The sequence below is a fragment of the Helianthus annuus genome, chromosome 1 (assembly GCF_002127325.2).
Source record: "Helianthus annuus cultivar XRQ/B chromosome 1, HanXRQr2.0-SUNRISE, whole genome shotgun sequence".
Classification (NCBI taxonomy): domain Eukaryota; kingdom Viridiplantae; phylum Streptophyta; class Magnoliopsida; order Asterales; family Asteraceae; genus Helianthus; species Helianthus annuus.
The window spans coordinates 117,402,637-117,409,556 of NC_035433.2; the positions used below are offsets into that span (position 1 = coordinate 117,402,637).

A 6,920-nucleotide genomic window follows, 5' to 3' on the forward strand; every position below is an offset into this window, starting at 1 on the left:
AATCAGAAAGCCATTAGGGGAGTGGGGGTGGTCCGTGATGGCACCCCCATCACTCGTTATTTTGTATAGCACACCGCCGCCACCTCAAACATCACGCGTGATATTATCAACGCGTTGAAACAATATAATCACGCGTTGAAAACTCAAAAAGAAGAAACGTTGGTTGTGACCGTTTGGGGGGGATTTTTGAACTTTGGGGGTATTTTTTTTTTTTTTTTTTTTTTGAATGTTTTTTATATAAAATCCATCAAACTCAATCCATTTCATATCAAAAATTACTCCAACTAACTTCAAAAAATCAAACAATTCTCCATTTGAGTTCAAAAATAATTTTACAAAAAACAGAAACTGTTTTATTTTTAAAAAACCTCTACTGTTATTTTTTTAAAAAACCAGAAACTGTTTTATTTTTAGAAAACAGAAAACTGTTTTATTTTTAAAAAACAGAAACAGTTTTATTTTTAAAAAACAGAAACAGTTTAAAAAAAACAGAAAACAGTAATTTTTTATAAAAAACAGAAACCGTTGTGAGTGATGGAATTCCATCACTAGTGATGACCACTGCCACTACAAAATGCTTGTGAGTGATAGAATAGTGGCTGATGACATGGCAGGAGTTGATTGAATGCTTGTGAGTGATGGAATTTTATCACTAGTGACCACGCATAAAACTTTGTTCTAAAGCATGGATGACATGTTGCATATGTATCAAAAGTCAAACTTCAGCCTGAGATGTAAAATGGAGTGCTTGTTTTTCCAAATACATTCATTGACTCAACGAGTCTTCTGGAGTATATTTACAAAATGGGAACCTAATATTTCAGCTAATCTTTCAAGGAGGCATCAACTAGCCTAAGTCAACTCACATGCTAAATTTTTGGCCACTGATCGAAGAACAATGGTAGCGATATATTCTTTTAAAGATGCTAATAATGATAGGGAGTTTAAAACTAAATTTGTAGGGAAAAGAATCATGTGGTTCCATTGGCCACTCAGTTAACATAGTGCTATAAATATGAAGTTTTGCTAGTGTTTTTTTTCACACCATGTCCAAAAACATAACTTGAAGAGAAGTTCTTACATGAAGAGAAGAGTTCTTGTTTGGTAGCCAAGGATGACTTACCTAATCACACCTTAAGGTGTTGGAAAGTAACGCCTTGTTTGGTTCACTAGGCAGTCGCTCCTTGGCTTACTTGACATGAACTTCTTGCTCATGTTAGGCCTTTTTCTTCTCGCTTTTGAGCTCTTTCTACGGTACCTTAGTTTGCCAAAACATCGAAATACAGGTTCACCACTACAAGAAATTAGACATGTGGGGACAAATTTTTTTAAGCTTGTAGGGAGGACATGTCGTCCCCACAAGTCTCAACAGCTTATAAGGACGACATATTGTCTCCATAAGTTTCGTCTCTACAGGGCCCTCCCAATAGGTCTCCTAGGTCGTCTCTAAAGGTGTTGTCCCTATAGATTAACTTTTAGGGACGACTTGTCGTAACAATAGAGCTAATTTAAAAAATATTATTTTGAGTCTGTAGGGACCATATGTCGTCCCTATAGATTTAAAATATATTTTTTTTATTTTTTTGTTATATGTTTATTGGGACAACATTTCGTCCCTAAAGACTTGAAATTAAAAAAAAAAAAAAAAAAAAAACCTGGAAATCTTGTAGGGACGATATGTCGTCCCTATAGGTTTAAAATATATTTTTTTTATTTTTCTGTTATATGTTTATTGGGACAACATCTCGTCCCTAAAGACTTAAAATAAAAAAAATAAAAAAACCTGGAAATCTTGTAGGGACGACATGTCGTCCCTATAGGTGTACGTTTAAGAAAAATAAAAAATAAAACATTTTTACCTATAGAGACCACATATCGTCTCTATAGGTGTATAAAAATAAAAATAAAAAATTTACCAGGTTTTTAAACCAAAAAATCACACAAATCAAATAAATTTAAACTTGTTAAAACATGTTAAACGAAACTACAAACACAAATAACATAGCAACAATACTAACAAACTATAATTAAATGCTAATTTTTAGTTGTTTAAAATGCGTTCGGGTCTAATTCTTAGTTAAATGGGTCAAAATGACCCGAGCGCACTTTTATTAAGCCATTTCCTAAGCAAATTCTATCGGGACACAACAAGGAAAAGATAAAAGATTAAGATCTTACAGTAACTAGTGTTACAAGGGGACTTTCATTCCTGTAAATCAAATTACAAAGTTTTTCAAACACGTTAAAGAAATGCATGAGCTCTTTCATTAATATTGTAATACATATATGAGCAATATACCTGTAGAACAAATGTAGAAGATGACAACGAGAGTGCAGTGCCAGTTGTTATAGCCTCATCAATACTTCTGACGATCGATCACCTGCAATCTTTATAAGCCAATAATCATTAACCACACATAACAAAACTGAATACAGCATATGATAATTTCAATATACAAGTGTTCTATCAAGCTTTTCTTCCTTGACCAACTATTACAACTATTACATTGATGGCAATGCGACAACAATATACCAATGTATTTACAACCGCAAAAACACAAAGGATTGCTAGCTGCTACTGATCAATATAAAAAACATGAGCATCAAATAATTTCTCACCATATCAGATCTGGAGCGAAATAGGAACTCCAGAATCCGAGTGCCAATAGCTCCATTAGGTGGGAGTTCGAAGGCTATGAAAGCAAGAGTAGACGGAACACCCTATGACAGAACATAGATAAATAGTTGGTCAATAAAAACAAGGTGTGTCATTTCTACAGAACATGTGTGAAGCAATCTTACCTGATATAAACCCATACCAAAGACAAATTCAGCAAGAGCCTTCAAACGTGCAAGCGAAAGCTCTAAGACAAATTCATCTTAAATAGCTGCAAAGATAATAAAAAGTTGCACAAGAACTATATCGGGTGGCAAACCATTGTATTTAAACTTGTTGGAAATTTTTTAAGTGTTGAGTTCAAAACATCACATGGGCAAGGTGGCAGTCCGATCGGGTGATAGGTCGATCGGATAGCATCTTGTTCGATGTTCCGAACTCTTGAAGTTTGAAATGTGGGGCCAAGGTGTAAGTCGATCGGATGACCGGTCGTACGGAGGACTGTCCGATCGGACAGTAGTCCGACCGGACGACTCTCTGTCCTGGTCGTCTTATTCGTCTTACACTTGGTGGTTTTGTTTGTTTGTCGTTTTATCGAGACGTTTTGATAACGTTTTAAGCAACCGAAACCTTGTCAATACTTGGTATCCCTGATCGGACAGGATTCACCCAAATCCAACCAGTTACTGTTCGAGACGGTGTTCATTGTTTAACCCGAAATCGGTAGTCTCGTGGATGAAATCCAGATCTTGAACCAACACAACCACAAGAATGAGTAGTAAGTCGGCACAAGCTCCGATTCTATCGGTTTGGAGTGCGTTGGGTGTAAAAGAGTTGAAAGAAAGTTGAAAAATCATCTTTCAATCCTTTTTATTGTGAATATGTTTAGATCTATGAAAGATCTTTGTTTGTTTATGTGGAAATCGGTTAGATCCAAGTTGTTCTTGGTGGATTGAGGCCAAAATATGAAGTTATCAAGAACACATGATGACGTCATCCTAGAATACCTTGAATCTTGATGATTTCAGGGTTTAAAGTTAAGAGATAGAAAGGTATAGGAGTGCGTGTAGATTAAGGAAGTACAAGATTTAGGACGAGATCTTACCGGAATCGCGAGAAATCTGAAGAAAAGTGGGGAAGATGATCTAGTCGGAGGAGAGTTGCCAAAAGTGGAAAGTATGATGGTGACTGGGGTATTTATAGGGTTACCCAAAGTGGAAAGGGGGAGGAGAGAGGCTGGTCGATCGGTTAACCCAGCTTGATCGATTGGCCACTCGTTCAAGTGTCTGGTGCGATGAGTTTTGCCGTTTCGATTGCGATGCGATGCGATAGAGTTTCCTATTTAAATTACTTTTAATCCCAACTACTATATCTAACACACAATCGTCCTAGTTCACTTGCGTTTAGCGTTTGCGATTCGATTGCGATTGAGTTTCGATTGCTTTTTGATTGATTACCACCACATAACATAAATAAACACGCACAAGTAACACATAAAATGCACACACACACATATAACAATAACTAAAATGCGTAATTCGAGTTGCGAGCGCGATTGCGATAAGCTATAAGCGATAATCATCGATATATAGCGAATAAACTTCGATTATTAGTAGATACTCCACATAATACAACTAATGTAAACGATAAAATAAACTAATTATAAGTCAAAGAAGTCAAAATAGGATTAGAGCAAGGAGTGACAGATCGCAATTAGCAATCATTTTCTTCCTTTGACTTCAATCTTGACTTTGACTTTGACTTTCGAAACACAGGGTGTTACAATATACATCGACATACACACACATACAAAACACACACACATGCATATGCCCTAACATATACATACACTAACACATACACACATAGATACTCGTGAATTGAAGATGGTGCAACTTCGAATGGAATAGACGTCTCGCTCACTTGCTTTCTTAACTCCATTAGGAAGGAATTTCATATTGAGCATACGAGGCATACCTTTAAGACATTGGCCAAGTGCCCTCAACGTGGCTACGTTTTCTATCCCATCGTTCCTAGCAAAATTTCCTAAGGAGGTGTTCATCCTCCCCGCCCGATAAGGACTTCGCCCCTCTATCATTGTATGAGGGGATACCAACGTGACACTATAAGACCAGTTTTATACGATACCATACTATACGATACTATAGGGCCTAGTATAGGGTTATTCGATACAATATGATATGACACTATACAACACAATGATACACTATACTAGGGCCTAATATAGGGCTATACGATACTATGTGATATATAAGATATGACACTTTATGAAACTGTATACGACACGATGCTATACTATACTCTACCATTATAACATACAATAGTATACTACACGATATTATATGACACGACACGTTGCGAAACAGCACTATGTGATACTATATTATATGATAATTATACACATATACATATAGACATATACATATACATGTACTAGTGAAAACATTTTCTTACTATTATTAATAATAATGATAATAAAAGCTATTATATTATGTATAAAATGTTTTAATAATATGTATACATTATATGTAAAAATGTATATGTATATGTGTTTAGCTATACATATTATTATTAATAATATGTATACATTATTTTTATTTTTTTGTTATCTAATAAAAATAATAAAAGTTATTATATTATTTATAAAATTATATATATTAATAATAAATCATATTTGTAATAATAATAATAATTAATAATAATAATAATAATAATAAAGTGTTTCTGTATAATTACAATAATAGTTCTTAAATAAGGATAAAACAAAAGGAATACATAAATTTGACTTATAGGGAGGACTTATCCTCCCTATAGGGTTGAAAAATTGGTGGGAAACTTTTGGCCGTATGGTGGGAAATGTTACCGCCTAAATGAAAACTTTTTTACTTTTCAAAATTTGTAGATACAGTTTGTAGGGATGAAAAGTCGTCCCTATAGATCGAACTCTTTTTTTTATTTTTTTTCTTAATTTCTTATATTTTTAACATTACCACAATGAAAATAAAAAAGAAAAGTATTTAACGTTGTAGAGACGAAAAGTCGTTTCTACAAATTGAAGAGATTTTTAGGATTTCTAATTTATTTTAATAAAATTAAGAAAAATAAAAAGATAATTATTTCCAGCCTATCGGGACAACATGTCGTCCCTATATGGTAACCTAGTTAGAAAATGCATGTAAACCCTATAGGGACGAAATGTCGTCCCGATAGGTAGTTCTATATGGACAACTTTTGTCCTCCCTATAGGTTTTGTCCCAACAAGTGTTTTTTCTTGTAGTGAGCTCTGGTCATGTGAAAGAAACCATTTAGTTATTTAATCATTACAGTGAAGCAATCCCCTCCAAAAGAAAAAAGAAACTGTAACAGTAATATCTTCCTACTAATTCAACATGGAACATGCTTATACAAGCCTGAAATGCTAGATGGTCTTCAACACATATTACCCTATCATGCCTCTAGTTGTCTCCTCTTTTTGAGCGAGGCTGAAAAGGCCACAAGGGTTTAACAGTGTGAGTTTAGATCATGTGTAATACTTTTTTTAATTGTCACGTCATAAAATCATAAAATGCGTGCTGCTACGTCTCGAACTTTCTTTTATTTTTTTCACTACACTATGCAAAAGTTTCACTCGTTTTAACTACATCCTAATATATTTTAATCGTATCATATATTTAAATCTTATTTTTAGTAAATATTATTTAGCAATATTGTATTTTATTAAATAAATAAATTAGTAAATGATAAAAATAATTGTAAATTGTAACTAAAATTTAATAAATAAAATTGATTATAAATTTAGGCTATGATTTAACTTAAGTTGGTTATTAAAAAAGATAAAGATGAACAAACAAGAGAGGGTGTGTCATGAGAAAGATGAACTTGTGAAGTTGGCCAAGGCGTTGATGCCTGGTAAACCAAAAAAAGATATCATTGTGAAGTTGCTCGATATGGCAAGTCATCATTAGCTTTCAAACAAGAGTACTCTTTATCTTAGAACTACACCCATTTCAAGATTCACATTATTGTAACTGCTAGCATATATATTTTGAAGATAAGGTCTAACATGAGACAGAAGAGTGTGTCAAGTTAGCCAAGTAGTGACCGCCTCATAAACCAACCAAGGTGTTATTTTCGTTCACCTTGAGTTGGGACGAGGCAAGTCATCATTGGCTACCCAACAAGAGCGCTCGCTCTTCTGTTCATGTAAGAGCCTAGCTTCTTATCCGCTTAATTATGTGTTTTTATATGCATTTCCTTTTTGAGGAAGCAATCTATTTATAGC

General features: G+C 34.1%; 1 long non-coding RNA gene across 1 annotated transcript; it reads right to left on the bottom strand.

The window, feature by feature from the left end:
- Positions 1-1,931: 1,931 nt before the first annotated feature.
- Positions 1,932-2,912, bottom strand: LOC110938255. Its single transcript, XR_002591329.2, has 4 exons — positions 2,803-2,912; positions 2,620-2,721; positions 2,300-2,388; positions 1,932-2,209 (listed from the first exon to the last, which is right to left on the bottom strand). It is a non-coding gene; the product is annotated as an uncharacterized LOC110938255 (long non-coding RNA).
- Positions 2,913-6,920: the final 4,008 nt, after the last annotated feature.